Here is an 18,254-nt window from a genome sequence, read left to right as displayed (position 1 = left end):
GTTTTACAGTTCGAGATGTGAACGCAGCGTTAAATATAGATGATAATGCGCGCGGTTATCTATAAAAGTCGGTTGTAAACTGGTCCGATTTCGCGAGTTTGGTCGCAAGCGATTTCTCGATAAGCGAATTGGTCTATAGATTGTTCAGAAATTTCTAGAATGAGTTAAAAAAAATTTTAAAATATCGTTATGTAGAAAATTCCGTTTTCGATTAGTTAGTTGCTTGAGTGAAATTCTATAAAAATGACACTGCCATTTCGCTAATTAACATCTTTAAACATACATTTTTATTTACGTACTAGTTGACCCGGCAGACTTCCTCAACCGATAAATAGAAGACTTAAACTTTTATATAATATAAACTTAAAACAAACAAATGGAATCCGTCCGACGGGGGACACATCAAAGGGAAAACAAATTTGCTATTTTTATTTAATTCCGAGCATTTTCATATTTATCTACCTTTTAAACCTTCTCTGGACTTCCACAAATAATTCAAAACCAAAATTAGCCAAATCCGTCCAGCCGTTCTCGAGTTTTAGCAAGACTAACTAACAGCAATTCATTTATTTAAATATATAGATTTTCAAAGGATACATTGGAAATTTATCAACTCACGATACAATAAAGAGGTAAAGGATGAACGATTGAACGTATTGAAGACGCACCAAATTTAATATACCTGCTTAAGGTTCGAAATAATATATTGGCGTTTTTCTAAATTTCATTTGAAAATGCTGAAGTCTATGGGCGACGGTAACACTCTCCACCATGCGGGCCGTATCCTCGTCTGCCTACAAGGGCAATTAATAAAAAAAATTAAGCCCATGATACACACCGCGATCTCCATCCGTAACTTGGTTATCACTTGAATCCTTTGACTTGAGCATATTCTTTTTCTTTTTCACCACCTTATCCCACTAGTCGGGGTCTCGGCACAACTAATTTTTCTCTTCCATTCTCTTCTATCAGCCGTCATCTCAACACTCACTCCTCTCTCTCTCATACCGTCATTCACACACTCCATCCATGTCTTCTTCGGTCGACCTCTTCCCCCTTTACCTTGCACTACCATTTCCATACATCTAGTCACATACATCTTCTCTCTACGCGTCACATGTCCATACCATGCTAACCTTGAGCATATTGTAAACTGAATTTTTACTAGATGATGTTTTTGTGGTCTCAAAAGTCTACGCAACCCTATCCCGCCATTATCAGTTTCAATGCGTGGCAATAAAATAAGATGCCGCTGACCTCCTTGACTCTGTCGTCACAACGCCTCTATACGAACCCACGCGTCTCAGGACAAGCATTTCCTTAAGAAGTTTCATAAGAAGGTTCAGAAAAGCTGACATTGAATAAATTAAAAACTTCTATTTTTAATCTGACGTCTCAACGAAGCCGGTCAGTATTTCCTTTGGATCCAAGTATAACAATGAATATAATTGTCTGAGTAATCGCATTCCTAAAACGTACTTAAATACAAAACACCAAGAAAACATTGTAACTATTAAAACAAAATGATGTCAAATAATAACAAAACTACTCAAGTATCGATATTATAATTATTGACTGTCTATCTTTAATGGAGTTTATTTAATAATCAGTTTGATGATACCACTAAATACTCACAGGTTAGTGTGGTAGTATGAGATGTGAGCTACAGATGCATAGCTTTGCAGATAAATAAATTAGGGCAATTTAAATTATTTTTAATTAATTTTTAATTAAAGATTCAGTTTTGAGTTCTTCAAAATTCATAAAGTTCTGTCGTTGTGCATCGCAATAAATATATTAAAATATGGCCAAACGCTAACATTAATATCCAATTAGTAAACAGAAATTATAAGAAAAAACAAATCGTCACTAAATACACGTTAAAGACATAAATCGTAGTATAAATATTACAAGAACAGTTATTTTAATTATATTCGTAATTAAAAGATATTTACACGTGTATTGTTTTAAGGTGAACTACTCTGACTGAACAATATGTCGTTTAGATTTTAAGTGCTCTTCGGATACAAAGGTATGATTATACAAATTTAAGAAGTACCCACTCATATTAACTGCGTCTCTCGGTAATCAACATAACGAGAATTCATAGGATTTTGTTATGTTTAATAAAGTTAGGCAAATTTAAAACTTAGCCTTTTATTGGTCTAACTGGAGTAAAAGCGATTTGAAAATATGTACATAATGTTCTGGTCGCACTATTATCTATCAGTGAGTAGATTAAAGATTTTCAAGATTTTTGGCCAGTTAAAAACGTACATACATATCTGAGCAGGTCGCGCCCAGGAATTTAAAATCACGAAAATTTGCGGGTTCGTTGCTTTGTTTATTCGAGAACTTTCCTTCTTAAGTTGTTCATTCGATTGAGTTTTAACTTTTGTTGTCATTTTAAAAGTAAGGAGTTTTTTCACATTACCATCTACATACGTGGGATAGGTCGCGCGAATTTAATTTCAACATGTGGGTGAATGTTACACATCAAATCGCAGTCACTGTATAAAAATAATAAGCAAGATAAATATGTTCTAATAATACATATTGCCCTTCCATGACCATTTGCCCCAACGTATGCAATCCTAGAATACCCGGAAACTTATCGTATAATCCCTACATTAAGCTTATTACTACTAAGGCAAAACATCACCAAAATCTTACGTCGTTAGTAAATACAACTCAAACAACTTTCAAATATCTCAAAGCGATTTAAAACTCAAATATAGCGTAGCATCGAATATTGACTAAGACAACACCCTAAACAAAATACTGTAATGATAATAATGAATTCCTTCAAAGTTGATTAGCATTGAAATTGGAAAGGCAGAGCTAATGATTCGTATAGCACCTCAGGGCGGTGTGTCATTATGGGAAATATTACACCTCTCGTATTGACGTGAATGACGGAAGAAAGCTCTGTAATGGATAAGACTATTGACCCGGATACAGTCTAAATGTTTATTAAGCATGCTTTCATTTGATGTTAAGAATGTGATCTTTACAGATAATGGACATGGCTAGCTAGATAATTAAGCGCATTCCACATGTTGATGACTGAATATTTATCATAACATATTATTATTTAGTATAATGTTTCAAAAAAAAATTACTGACTTTATTTACGAAAAAAAAAGCTTGGAAGGGTGAACGAGTGGTGATAAGTGGTTATCGAAGCCCATAGACATCTACAACGTAAATGCGACCACCTAACTTAAGATATGAGTTCTAAGGTCTCAGTATAGTTACAACGGCTGTCCCACCTTTCAAACCGAACCGCATTACTGCTTCTCTGCAGAAATAGGCATGATGGTGGTACCTACCAGTGCGGACTCACAAGAGGTCCTACCACCAGTAATAACGCAAATTATAATTTTGCGGGTTTGATTTTTATTATACGATGTTATTCCTTCACCGTGGAAGTCAATCGTGAACATTTGATGAGTACGTATTTCATTAGAAAAATTGGTACCCGCCTGGTATTCGAACATCGAGCATCGCTCAACACGAATGCACCGGACGTCTTATCTTTTAGGCCACGACGACTTCAATATATTTCTCAACTGTAAACTTTTGATTGGTAGATTAATACATTTCTGGAAGGAATGTTACCAGGTGAAATTTCTTTCGATTGACAGATAATCTTTCAGCAACTTCTATCATTGATTACTTAAGGTTGTCACATACTAAATTTTTTTCTCTAATTATAGCTGAAAAATATTAGGACGTGTCATCAAATTTCTGTTACTCAATATTTTCTATTCAAAAACACTTTTCATGTACCACGTCTCAACGTAACTCTTATAAAGGTATGCGCGCCGTGTACTAACGCATACACGTCTATGACTGACAGGGTCGTAGGTCAGATGCTATTGTCTCCCCAACCTCTTCCTCGTTCCTGGGCGCTTGGTACCGCTACGTAATTATGGACGTATAATTAACGCACATTCTTATTTCGTTTTCATCGAGCTAAGTCATCGTCTATTCTTTTAAGCAACGGTAGGCAGCGGCTTGGCATTGCTGAAGTCCATGGGCGACGGTAAATACTTACCATCAGGTGGGCCGTATGCTCGTCTGCATATACGGGCAATAAAAACAAAAGCAAAATTTACTTTTCCGTCTTCTTCTATATCGCTCCCTCACTGCTGAGGATCTCGACTATATGTGACTTTCCTCCACAGTGTTCGATCATGGGTGGCATAGACCGCATGGTATAGATTACCACCAAGCCTTTCCTTAACCAGGTCTGACCATATGGCTGGTATTCTGTCCACGGCGCGCTTGCTATCTATGCGACCCGAAACTATGAGTTTCTCTAATTCATGTCTGGGAGACCGCATGGTGTGTCCGAAGAAGCTCATAACACGTTCTAGGCACAGAGCCTTTTTTGGATGTTTAGCTCTATTAAAACTTTTGCGTAGTCAACTCGATTTATGTTGGATGAAGATTGGCAGTAGTTGGGTGGACAGACTTTCTGCTCAGTTACAGTTCAGTACCACCGTCGCCTTACCAAAGACATCATATGATGATACTCAATACACGAAGTCAAAGTTTCAATTCTATTGCATATAGGCTGTCTAGTCAAACCCGAGCGTGTGTAGACTTCGCGGCGGAAATAGGCAAGATGGTTCTACCTATATTGGCTGTCAGCATACCTTCTAACTACCAATAACCTATTTAACGATTGCATTCTATATTTTTTATAAATACACGTAGACAAGTACAAAACAGGTCAGTTTATTGAGTCGTCAGCTTATTAACAGATTCCCTTTTATTTTTTGGCTTAGTACCTAACTTTTATGTTTATGATTTTTTTTAAGCTCCGTTTTTTTCTTTTACATATCAATCTAAATATTGTAGTACTAATCGACACGGAATGATGACATTGTAGATTGATACACAGCCATAAATTTCCTATACACTAATATCAACTCATGCGAATTATACCAATTAGACTATAAGCGCTTTATTAGAAAATCACTTCACGCCTACAAAGCGATCCGAAAAACGTTAAATATTTAACATTCGGTCCCCCCAAAACAACGTTCCGATTAAACTATTAAGGGATAATCAAAAAAGGCTCTCCGAATCAAAAATTCATTGTTATCCCTCACGAGCGAAGCTCATTTTTAGCTAAAACCATTAGAAAGGGTTACTGTTACCTCATCCCCTTGTATAAACAGGTGGCGGTTTCACTTGATCATCCCTCTCGGTCGCCATGATGTCTAAAGATTATTGGATATTCCTTTTAAAAAAAATTTTTGTGGCTTAATGGCTATTAAACACGGTATTTTCAATAGATGCAATTTTTAAATAGTACACAGGTACGTAAGCAATATAAAATTAAGACCAGACGATTTTATTTCTTTGCGTATGTTTAGGGGTAGGTACCACCACCCTCCCTATTTCTGCTGTGAAGCAGTAATGCGTTTCGGTCTGGGTAGGGCAGCCGTTGTAACTATACTGAGACCTTAGAACTTATATCTCAAGGTGGGTGGCAGCATATATGTTGTAGATGTCTATGGGCTCCAGTATCCACTTAACAACAGGTGTGGCGTGAGCTCATCCACCCATCTAAGCTTTTTTTTTAACGTAATTTTTCGAAGGTGGTAATTACCTTGTGTTATTTATTGACGAAAGCGAAGCAATCCCGCGCTGTCTCTAAGACCACACGGCTCCCATGATCCAATCCGGCGTCTGCTGTCCTTTGAATTTCTATTTCTCGGCGAAATCGTGTATTGTTTATAATCCTTTATTATCCTTCTGTCTCCGTTTTTCGTGGAGGCCCCAGCGTGCACTCCGGAGACTCGTGCAAAGAATAAATATGTGATCAGTATGGAAGGCGGGGTTTGATGTCTAATCAATGATTGTATTACAACATATTAGCCTAATCGTTTTCGCATTTGTTACATACATTATTCATAAAGATAACTAACTGTTTAGTTTCTAATTTAATTGTAATGTGTATTTATAATAAGTTACTAGACGATGACCGGTTTCTTTTTTGATAACGCCATCTTGTGTTGTGTCTTTAAAGCGGTTAGTTGCCCTCAATTAAGAAAAATTGTATTATTATTCGCCAATAGATGTCGGGAAGAGTTGCTTATTGAAAAACACGAATAAAACAACATTTTCTGAAAATAAATCGTAGCTAGATCGATTTATCGCCTCCGAAATCCCCTGTATACTAAATTTTATGAAAATCGTTGGATTTTTAACCGACTTCAAAAAAAGGAGGAGGTTCTCAATTCGACTTTATGTTTTTTTTATGTTTGTTACCTCATAACTTTTGACTGCGTGAATCGATTTTGATGATTCTTTTTTTATTAGAAAGCTGACGCTTCCCGTGTGGTCCAATTTAGTTCAGTTCTGATAATGGTATCCATTAGAAAACTATATAAGTTTTAAATTTGCATTAAATACCTGCGCGACAAATAAATGAATAACTCAATAAGTCAATATCACGCCAACCGATTTCGATGATTATTGTTTTTAGTGTATATTAATTTGTTTTGGAATATCTTTTATTTATTTAAAGTCGGTTTATTGTTAAACCATGTCTATTTACAATTATTTTTATTACATTACATGAGTCGATGAGCTCCAAGTCCGCTGATCATAAATGGTTATCGAATGCAATGGATGTTTGAGAAGGTTTGCAATACGGCTATTTTTACCCTTCGGATCAGAACGTATGAACATTTCACCACACGAATGGGTAGGACGCACCCACCCATACAGCCTTACAATGCTCCTTACTATGAGCAAACAGGGAATTAAAGATGAAACTAATTGAGGAGAATGTATGTATGTATGTACGTAGTCACTATATGCCTTCGTAGGGTGCTGGAATTCTTCGGACATATTGCTCGTAAAGAGGGTCACAATCTAGAACAGCTGATGGTGACAGGCAAACGTCCCAAAGGACGCAGTCCCACGAGATGGTCGGACCAAATACGATCTTCTCTAAACATCAACTTCCATAATGCCCTTCATGAAGCTAAGGATCGCGGCAGATGGAGGGAAATCGTACGGGAGAAACTGATGCAGCAGGGGAGTCACGACCCTCAGTAATGAGGAAAACGACGCGAGGAGGAGGATGTAGTAATGGAATGAATATAGGATAGATCTACTAGGTACCTTCTGATGCGTAGTTGGACTGCCAGATAGTATGATTTCTTTGAACCACATGATGCACCGTTTTATGATCTTATGAGGTCCTTCTTCAAACGACATCTGGCCTGAAAAAAAAGCCAGGCAAAAATACGTTTCAAGCAAATAGAAGAAATGTGAGTAAAAAATCTGTACTTTTAAATGTATAGTGATAAAGCATTGCAGTTCTAAACCAACATCAGTTAATTATCGTCCTGAGGAAATTATCTCAAAGTCGAGCAAAACTTCACCAGTCGGCCGAAAATAACATTGATGCAAATGTCCCCGTAATTACGTAACTCGATTCCGCAAAGTCCTATCTCTGTCGGATCGAATTGTAGCTGCCTTCGTCCTCTCGCACTTAAGACCTTTCGTTATTGAACCCCCTATATAATTGCCATTGTATAGAGATGCAAATTCGGCCAAGAATGAGCGAAACGAGAATCGTCACCGCCTCGCATTGTTGCTATCCTGGTACATGTAATTGATAAGGCGTAAGTAATTTGAATTTTAAATTTTATCTCTCACGGGTAATGAATGGATTCTCCTACTGTTTTACAATTCCATTATCGGATCCTCGCTTTAGAAATAAAATGTATTGGCGAATGGAAATTTCTGAATTGACATTGAATAACGGAGACGTCTTGTGGGACAGATTGATGCTGTGCGTACCACAGGTGTATCGGTTAAAAGCTCTTTCACATAAGTTCGGTGTAACAATGACCGAACAACTTAGCAAACAATAAAGCATCGGGAGCTTTTACTTAATGCACTCAAGCAGGAGTATATCTGTTATCGCAGAAGTCGGATTCAGTCTTCGCGACTGTAACACTCATTATTAATAGCTAATATTTTTAAACATAGAACATAACTGACGCTTGTCAATGATGCCTTGAGCTCAACACTTATTTACTCAACATCATTATTTGGGAGCTCAAATACCAACTCTAGAGTAGAGCGGGCATTTAAGGGTTGATTCATAATATAAATATCATTCGAATCCGAACCCGTAAGTATACCAGCGTCATGTCTAGGCTCTACGGCGCGCGATCCTTGGCCTATTCTAGTACGTCCCTGGCTTGCTTCCTCTCTTGAGTTCATAATGCTAATCGCGGTGAGATCTCCAGCGCTGCCCAACTACAGCGGCTTATGTGGTTCACTTAGTTTATGGATAACGCTAACTAGGGAAGTCATTTAAAAAGTTTAGACTAGCATCATTTTCACGCAAACAAACTTTCCTAAGTTTGACATTCAAAAACTTCATAATTATCATTCGATTTTCGTCTGATTTTCTAACATGATTCAAACCAAATATTATTAGTATTAATGGATACGTTTTAAAGAAACTGTTCCTATGTAAACGGGCCCTAATTCAGCAGTCATCATAGAATAATACATGAGGTGCACACGCAGACACGACACGTGGAATCTGAATATGTGATGAGACGCTGATGGATAAAGTTTTGTATGTTCACACGTAATGCGCATTTTTATCGCAATCGCTGTTTGAATACGATTGTTTTTCAGACGCTCTCTCGGATACTTTTGACGATGGTATTAAACTTTGTCCCAAACCAGAGATCCAATAGCCTCACTCAAGGACTTTTCTCGCACCTTTATGAACCCGCTTCTATATAGGGAACACGCGCACACATACAAAAATATGTCGGAGATTTTTTTCTTCTTCCTACCCATGCTGATAGCCTTGAGAAGCTATTTCAGCTTCACCCTAAAGTTTGTAGGTGAGCTCACGGGGCTCAAACCGGAGAGTTGCTAACACTGACCCTAGCAAGAGCAGTGCTTCGCAGAATCTACCACCAGATCGGAAACGCGACCCACTGAGAAGATCCGGCGAGGAACTCAGTAAGCTGTGTCTATGGGTTAATTTGCTCGTCGAGCCCTTCGTCGCAAGCGACGGGCTCGACGAGGATGGTGACCGGTGCTTGTGGTGCCTAAAAGCACCGTTAATGGATCAGGAGGATCCGTAATGACGTGCTTTGGGCGACGTCGACGGTTTACCATTCGGTCTACAGGGTCGGGTATGTAGTTTCCAGCGGCCACGACAATAGGGTTCTCATATCGTGCCGCCTTTTCAAAGTGGCACACCGATGCCGATTGTAAATACTTACTAACGGAGTTGAGCTCCAGGTCATAGTGGAGATCCACGTTCCAGTCGGAGACGGTCATTAGTTTAGTAGCTAAACGAAACGCAGCACGATTCCACAGAGATGGCAGCACGATTGTGGTATCGTCGGAACTCGGCTAACTTCGTACTACGACAGACCTTACCCGATGGAGGCGCATAGACGCCATCACACTTACCACCCAGCCTTCTTAAAGAGCGGTGCCTCCGTCCTAAGAACTGTCATACGTTTCGTCTGCTAATCTCGATCACCCTATGATGTCTGACGATGATGTAAATAATTGTGGCGTAATATATCTTACGTTTTTCTAGATAATATGTGCACCCATTTAAATTTATTCAAAAGTTTAGAGTTGATATAAAACAACACGGATAGTAATTTAATTAAGTTTGCCTTAAGAAATTGTCTAGATTACATGCAGCTCAAGTCTAGGAGTATATTAAACATGTTTAATTAAGGTTTAAGATAAATTACTTAAAAAATAACACTGGTGGTAGGACATGCTGTGATTCCGCACGGGTAGGTACCACCACCCTGCCTATTTCTGTAGAAGCAGTAATGCGTTTCGGTTTGAAGGGTGGGGCAGCCGTTGTAACTATACTGAGACCTTAGAACTTATATCTCAAGGTGGGTGGCGCATTTATGTTGTAGATGTATATGGGCTTCAGTAACCACTTACCCATCTAAGCAATAAAAAAAATAAAAAAATAAGGAAGTGTAATCTCAGAGAGTACAACCAGGTTTCTAGTAGTGGTGATGGTGTCGGCACTGGTGGTACTGCAGAATTAGGAAAGTGTTCTAACAATTGACATTCATAACGCAGAATAATAAATTCGGCGGCTTTCAACTTTATTCCACAATGTTAAAGCTTCGCGCAATTCGTTTGTGAACACGTAATATTGGGTGCATATTTATTTAAAAATAAAAATACAAATTAGTGCCTGACCACCCCAGGTCTTGCCCACTAACATAGCTGTGTGTATTAAGTCCTTTTATCTTAAGTCCTTATTATAATGATAGAAAAAAAAACACCCAATTTTTTTTTTAAATTTCCCTAATTCTAGGCAATTTTTTTTAACTTTCGCAACATTAACTCAACTGAGCCATACTATCACAGAACACGTCTATATATAATATATACAATTAACGTTATAGTATATTGGCAATCAAACGTAATCTCGACTGGATAATCCACAGTCGCTACACGACACGACAAATCCTGCTCTACACTGTTATGTGACCAAGGCTTAGGCGAGGAAGCAGGACAAATTAGTTTACTGCTGTTAAAACTTAAAATGCTAACTGCATTTTGCTATTCCTGTTTTTCGCCTAATTATAGCGTTTAATATAAATTATAAAATGAATTCGAAAAATGCAAAAGATTAAATTCTGTTCAACTTCATCAAGTACCTACATTACTTGAAATGATTTTTTGTGTGTTTGTTTGATTGTCCTTTGGCACGTGGCTTATTCGATTAACTTGAAACTTAGTGCATTAATTATAATTATTCGCACTTCATAGTGGCAGCGATATGTACAATATGTGGCGCTCGTGTTGATATCCTATACATATACAAAATATTTATCTGAAATGGTCCGGTTTTTCTTAATCAGGCGCTAAAAGTGAAAGTCTAAAAATAATCCGACGCGTGGTCACCCTACTGGGCCACGTTAGGACAGTGTCCGTTCTGAGACTATTGTTCCTTTGTGCGCCATGGATACCATGATTAGTTGGAGTGGTTCGCCGTTGTTGTGGATCGTTCACTTCCAGCTCACTAGACATTGATATACACCCTGTATATATATACAATGCTCCCGAAAAATAAAGTAGCCTATAGCGTTTCGTTTTATCTAGATTTTTCGTTGCACAGAAACCCGTAGACAACTTGAACACCACCGCCAACTTTGAGACATGAGGTTGAAGCCTCAAATCTATGGACCAATTATTTATACGAGTGATTTTAGTAGTAAATTACTAATATCCCTATTAAAATTATTATCCATATAAAAATATCAAATCGCTATTTCTTAAATGTATTTGACATGAGCTCCACATCAACTGACTTGCCTCTCTATGCTAAGAACATCATCTGATCTTCTTTGCACATAAAATACAATGAAATATGTACGAATTGGAGATACAGCTATTCGTGGGACAGAGGAAGGGAAAGTACTCCAAGAGGCGAGCTCCAACGAGCTCCAACTCCATCCTCCAATCAGGATGGTCTCAAACTATTGTAGAGACAACACGAGAAACTCTACAACGACCTATTAAACTGGAGCGAAACAGGAGACAGATGTAGAAGAGAAATGGTAACAAACCATATATGCTCACGATTCTCATTAGTGGGAGAACAACATAGAAGAAGAAAATTCAAATTATGAAATATCTCGGAGTTTGGTTTTGGAACAGTTAATTTAGGTACTTGTCGATGACACAGGCCCACCCCGTACGGAGAGCATCTGTTCGTAACAAAATTAAGGGTCGCGCAAAGGTCATTCAACTCTTCGCGAATGTAAGTCGCCCCTGCGCTAAGTGGACCTGCCTACCTACAGCAGTGAACCTGCGTCATTCCGGTGATTACGACACCTGCTCAGGAATCGTGTGTTTCTCGTAAACGGATTAAGCGGGTCGTAAAATAATTACCGTAATTAGTGGCGTGTCGTAATGCAAGGACGAGGACCACAATCCCGACCACTCTTACCGCGACGCAACGCAGCCAATAATCGCGAAATACTTTCATAGTGATCGATGAAAAACTTCAGGTTCAGATAGGAGCCGGACCATTGGCTCTGATTCTCCAAACCCTGATCTCTCGCAACTCACCAGATTATAGTCTTGGCAACTCGCAGGTTTTAAAGAAAAAAAATCTACACTCAAACCACGCGGAATACGCCCTCAATCCGTCCTTAATCAGCTTACATCCAAAACGCTCAACTGGAATACTCTCGTCCTTATTACTAAACAAAAATCCTTCGGTATTAAACTGGAGTGCCGGTTCGCAAGTTGTTTTACTGCTGCCCGGGCTCGTAAACCGCCGGTCTTCAGTGATTCTTGATGGACAATTTGAGAGTTTGTGACGATGTTAAGGGCTGGAGGGGCCTCCGGGGGCCCTTATCTCGGTGCTACGCCGTTGCGGATTTGTTTTACAGTTTTCAAGTTGTAAGTGTTTTGTGAAATGACTCGACGGGAGTTCTCAGGTTTCAATACGAACGTGCTTTACGAGTCACGATATATTGTATCTTAGACGACAACGGAATAAGGACTTTTACGTAGATAGTTAGAAAACTATTGCACATATATAAACAAGTACCAGAGCGAATTTAATGCTATTCTTCTTTTAGAAAAACTCACCGTGCAATACATCAAAAGTATGTTAAAGATAGGTAGCAATAACCAAAGAAATTTCCACCGTTAACATAACTAATAAGCAATAATGGGTAGATAGTGAACAAAAACTTATGGAGAAGAAGAAAAGGCTTGTGGAGAGTATTACCGTACCCAACGGCTTGGCTCTGCACTTGGGATTGGTTCAGGTGGGCCGTATGCTCGTCTGCCCGCATGGGAAATAACAAAAAAAAGGAACTAAATGAGCTATAGAAAACTATAGAGCATTATTTACCGGCTTTTGATGGATGTGTTTAAATCTTCACGTCAATCGTATGCACCTCAGTGAACAAGCAAGCAAATGATTCCTTGGTTCATGCAGAAACGGTAAATGAATATAGATTTGTAGCCATCCCGGGCTTCTTTCTCCCCGCTGAACATTTGCAGTAGGTACTAGACCATGAAAATCTCACCTCAACGCACAACAAGCAAGCTAATAACATCTTGCTTCATGCAAAGGCGGTAAATAAATATGGATTTGTAGCCATCTCGGGCTGCTCCCCGCTGATCATTTGCAGTAGCTACTATACCATAAAAATCTCCAAACTGCATAAAGGCCCGGTGGAACGTGCAGCTTTAGTGCTCCTTGGGTGAACATTAGACGAGGTGCCGCGCCAGACTCGCGCGACGGAGGGACGTGAGATCATCCGAAAGATTTTATGAAAGCATTCGCTAAGCCGAAATTCGTTTAATACGCAAAATATCCTTGTAGTTTACGTGCCTTGAATATAGTCATGTTTGTCCAATTGTCCAATTGAGTTGAAAATGTGTTCTATTGTTCCCGATTCCGGGAAATTCGTTGTTTTGATGCCATAAACGTGCGATAGGTGGCGCGCGAGTATTTTAGTCAACTTTTTTTTTCCCATCTAGTAGCTTCGAAGGCTTATTCTAGATTCACCGAACTAGTAGATGAGCTCACGGGGCTCGAACCTGACGTTGTTGCTAACACGAACCCTAGCAAGAGCCGTGCTTCGCAGAATCTACCACCGGATCGGAGACGCGACCCACTGAGAAGATCCGCCGAGAAACACAGTGGGCTACTAGTCAACGGATACGATGCGTACATTTAAATTTGTTTGCTTTAAGAGTTTTCCCTTTTAATGATGCACCACGAAAGCCGTACGTACCCAAATAAGACAAACATAAAACACGACCGAAGAATTCATATTCTGTCGCGCCCTTGCTGTAAATTGCGCAAATCTTTGTTTATCGTATATTAAATTCTCGGGATTATGCAAATCTTGGCACGGCTGCGTATTTATATGACTTACAATTTTAAGTTCGATGCAATGTGACAAATTATTGCTTGTAACATACGTATTTCTCATTCATTTCGTTTTGTGTCGGAGATTTTATTTTTTCGTATACTTACTTTGCATATTTATTATGATACTAGCTGACCCGGCAGACTTCGTAGTGCCTCAATCGATAAATAAAAGACCTAAATTTTTGAATAAAATAAACATAAAACAAACAAAAGGAATCCGTCCGACGGGGGACACATCAAAAGAAAAACAAAATTGTTATTTTTATTTTCATTTCGAGCATTTTCATTCATTTATCTACCTTTTATTTATTTATTTACTTATTTATTTATTTATTTATTTACTTAATAAGTTGCACCAACAAAGTGATCATCAATACAAAACATTGACAAATTGACAAAAACCTTTTCTTTTAAACCTTCTCTGGACTTCCACAAATAATTCAAGACGAAAATTAGCCAAATCGGTCCAGCCGTTCTCGAGTTTTAGTGAGACTAACGAACAGCAATTCATTTTTATATATATAGATTATGGGAAAAAAATCTTCTATATTACAAGACTATTGTTATTCCGTACGGATAGGTTCTACTATTCTTCTCATCAGCCATCCCGAAGTAGTAGCAAGAATTTTATGACTTTATACAATACTAGCGGCCCGCTCGGGTCTTCAACAAAAATTTCAACGGTATGTGACGTTGTTTTATTTTATAAAATAAAATAATACTTATTGCGGCATGACTATAATAGTTAGACATAATAATATGCTGTCGTGACACTTTTTGTAAATAATAATGTGTTCTACAAAGTCATAGTACATTATTTTATTCTATCATCAATAGTTTTTGCAGGGCACGCGATGTAAAGAATATTTTAGTTTTTTTTTTACACCTTGGATTACAATAATGTAATCCAGTTTTAGTAAGGATCCCTAATTTTTTTCAAAAAAGATTATAGCCTATGTCACTCGGGAATAGTGTAGTTTCCAAACAGTGAAAGAATTTTTCAAATCGGTTCAGTAGTTTCGGAGCCTATTCAATACAAACAAACAAACAAATATTCCCTCTTTATAATGTAATTATAATGTAATAATATTAGTATAGATAGTTTGAATCTCTCGAGGTTGTTAGTTGGTGACGGCTCCAGTAACCGCTTAACACCAGGTGAGCCGTCGTAAAACAATATCAAAACCATAAACCAACAAGCGAACGGGCTGGCCGTTAACAAAACAATCTCCAGGTCGCGACAACCCGTACATTAATTGTTCGCCCGAAATAAGCTTACAAGGAAAACAATTTGATGTTAGTGCGCCATAACAATTCACCTCGGCGTCCCCCGGCCCCCGGCACTCGTCAAAATAATTCATTTTAATTTTCTTTATGGTCTAGTAAACCTTTATTTTACGAGGGGAACGCCGGGATGAGTCCGGGACTCCCTTTAAGGCTCTTATACCGGTGCCTTAGTGCCGTGCCGTTTAAGGGGTTCAGAGATAAGGGAATGTTCCACTTTTAGCTTTTATTTCTTGTTCTGTTTGAGCAAGCTCTTTTCTGGTTGGCTTTTGTTTTTTACACGCTACAAATACGGCCGTGGCTTGACGATGCAAATGAATTAACTAGAGCCACAATTATGTCTGTAGCTTCTGAATTAGAGAAGAATGCACAATTATTTGGCTGTAGAAACAGTAGAAGCTACCACCTTTATAGGCCGATGTCGCAATAACCTAGTACTTATAATACCTACTCAGAAGTTGCCGATTCTACCATAAAGTCCTTTAATTGTCTTTTACGACAGCAAGGGGCAGAGATATCTAGGTCATATAACAAATAGATAATTATAATATTTACATATTAATACACCAAACCCTGAATCGCATGTCTAGACCGGTACAACGCGCGTCTTATCAAGCCGCGAATGGTTCGAATAATGAATGTATAATGAAAAACTCAATTCAAGTCGTCTTGTAAATTATTAATTATAATTAAACGAAAGCTTTTGTTTAATTTAGTGCTCCTTTTGTGATGTTAATTAACTTTTTTCCTTCCGTTTCCTTCGTCTCAGGTAAGTGCGTTCGGTTGTTCCGTGTTCGTAGTACGCTCGGTAGGGTTTTTAAACATTTATAATGTTATTATGCTATATTCTGCATTAAACACTGTAATAAAATCGATTCTAACAATTTTTTTTATAATTACGAGTATTTTAACTTCCTGGTACTTAGTTAAAAACAAAATTAGTTTGACGTTTCTGCATAATCTATCTTCTATCTATATCTATCTATCTATGTATATAAAAATTCGAGAACGGCTGGACCGATTTGGCTAATTTTGGTCTTGAATTATTTGTGGAAATCCAGAGAAGGTTTAAAAGGTAAATAAATATGAAAATCCTCGGATTTAAATAAAAATAACAATTTTGTTTTTTCCTTTAATGTGTCCCCCGTCGGACGGATTCCTTTTGTTTGTTTTAAGTTTATTTTATACAAAAGTTTAGGTATTTTATTTTTCAATTGAGGCACTACGAAGTCTGCCGGGTCAACTAGTGTAGAATATATACCCTCTAAAAAGTAGTGTCGGAAAAAACAATGGCTTCCATCGCACGTTCCATTGCAATCAACATTGAAATATAACAGGATTACCTCTCACTGCCAAACGTGCCATCAGCCAGTTCAGCCAACAATAAAACACAGTAAGAATTAATCAACATACCAGGAGTTTGAGCTTCGTTTACAACGCACACATGTTGTCATCGTTCCGCAAAGCACCAGGGCGCGTGAAACGGCAAGGAGTTCAATCGTCCCCCGGCACTTAACTGCGTATTAACCGACCTCTTCGCGGCCTTTACGGTCCTGGTAATGTCCGCCCGACGCCCCAAGAGGACACGCCCGATGAATGGACCCGGACAACGGTCTCAGAGACGAAATTATCTCCAAGCGGAAGTAATGTAGTTGTTGTCTTGATTAGTTTGCAATTTACTGGAACAATTTGCAATTATTACCACATTTTCAAATGCATATGTAATCGTGTCAAACAAATTCACTGTTTATGGTTTATGAATTCCGTTAGCTATTCCTGAAGATCGCCATAAGATGTCGACCTTATTATTGTACTGTCATCAAAAATTAACTCATGCGCCAGACACTAAAGTCACACTGACCTCCTCTGTATCTACAACCGCGTTATCTTTATAATCCGAAAACAACCTGCTTGTGTCACTCTTTAGTCCATGAACTGCCTGTCAAATGTCAATTTGTAGAACCATAGACACGTAGTCACGAATCAGCGAAAGCACTGACGTATTTATAATAGCAGATAAACCCAACCTTACCGAAATCTGAGTAATAAACATGTTTATGCGCAATTTTTTTTATTGCTTAGATGGATGGAGCTCACAGCCCACCTGGTGTTAAGTGGTTACTGGAGCCCATAGACATCTACAACGTAAATGCGCCACCCACCTCGAGATATAAGTTCTAAGGTCTCAGTATAGTTACAACGGCTCCCCACCCTTCGAACCGAAACGCATTACTGCTGCACGGCGGAAATAGGCGGGGTGGTGGTACCTACCCGCGCGGACTCACAATACGTCCTACCACCAGTGATTACGCAAATTATAATTTCACCCAAATTAAATTGATTATCAAACATATGAATGCTTATTATTAATTAGTATGGATACAGTTGCAAAACAAAAGAAGATCAATGAAAATGACGCTATAAGATAGCGAAAATAGCATAAAAATAACATTAGCTTCAAAAAAAAAAAACGTCCGTTATAGCAGATAATACAAATCTAATCCATAAATTTAAACGGCTATAAAACAACGTACCTACGCGTGTATTCGCGTTAAAACGTAAATTTGAAACGAAACATGCACACATCAAAGGAAACTGCAGTGACACATAATAAACAAAAACAAATGTTTTTTCGCGCTAAAACTGTTTATGGCCAGTTAAATTACGTTAACATTGTTATAAAACTGCGTTATAAATAATGCGTTATAAAAATCGCGTTACGTTTTATTGAAATAGCGGTTGCTAGAGTTATAATCGTTTTGGTGTTGCCATAGTTTGGGTACACCGCCTTTTTTAACTGTCAACTTTTTAATAACATCATTATTAATACGTATATCGTACTTAATAAACTTATGTACAACATAACTTGGTATAAGTGTGTTGTAAATGAAACATTGTGATTATTGCGCGTTTCTCTTGTTTCAATCTTTTATTTATTAACGTCGTAGATGGGTAAAGACGCTTACAAAAGTGAAAATGCTAAGGTAAGGTAAGGTAAAGGTTTGGTTTG

The 18,254-nt window shown here is 38.2% G+C and overlaps 1 protein-coding gene across 1 annotated transcript in view; it reads left to right on the top strand.

Moving 5' to 3' along the window:
- The window catches only part of LOC101737806 (homeobox protein homothorax-like), a gene marked incomplete at its 5' end in the record, with an annotated part of 369,054 nt that overhangs the window by 277,802 nt on the left and 72,998 nt on the right, over nucleotides 1–18,254 (top strand).

This window comes from Bombyx mori, chromosome 25, assembly GCF_030269925.1.
Source record: "Bombyx mori chromosome 25, ASM3026992v2".
Classification (NCBI taxonomy): domain Eukaryota; kingdom Metazoa; phylum Arthropoda; class Insecta; order Lepidoptera; family Bombycidae; genus Bombyx; species Bombyx mori.
The sequence above is the reverse complement of the archived record's forward strand: the minus strand, read 5'-3'. Positions and strand labels throughout refer to the sequence as shown.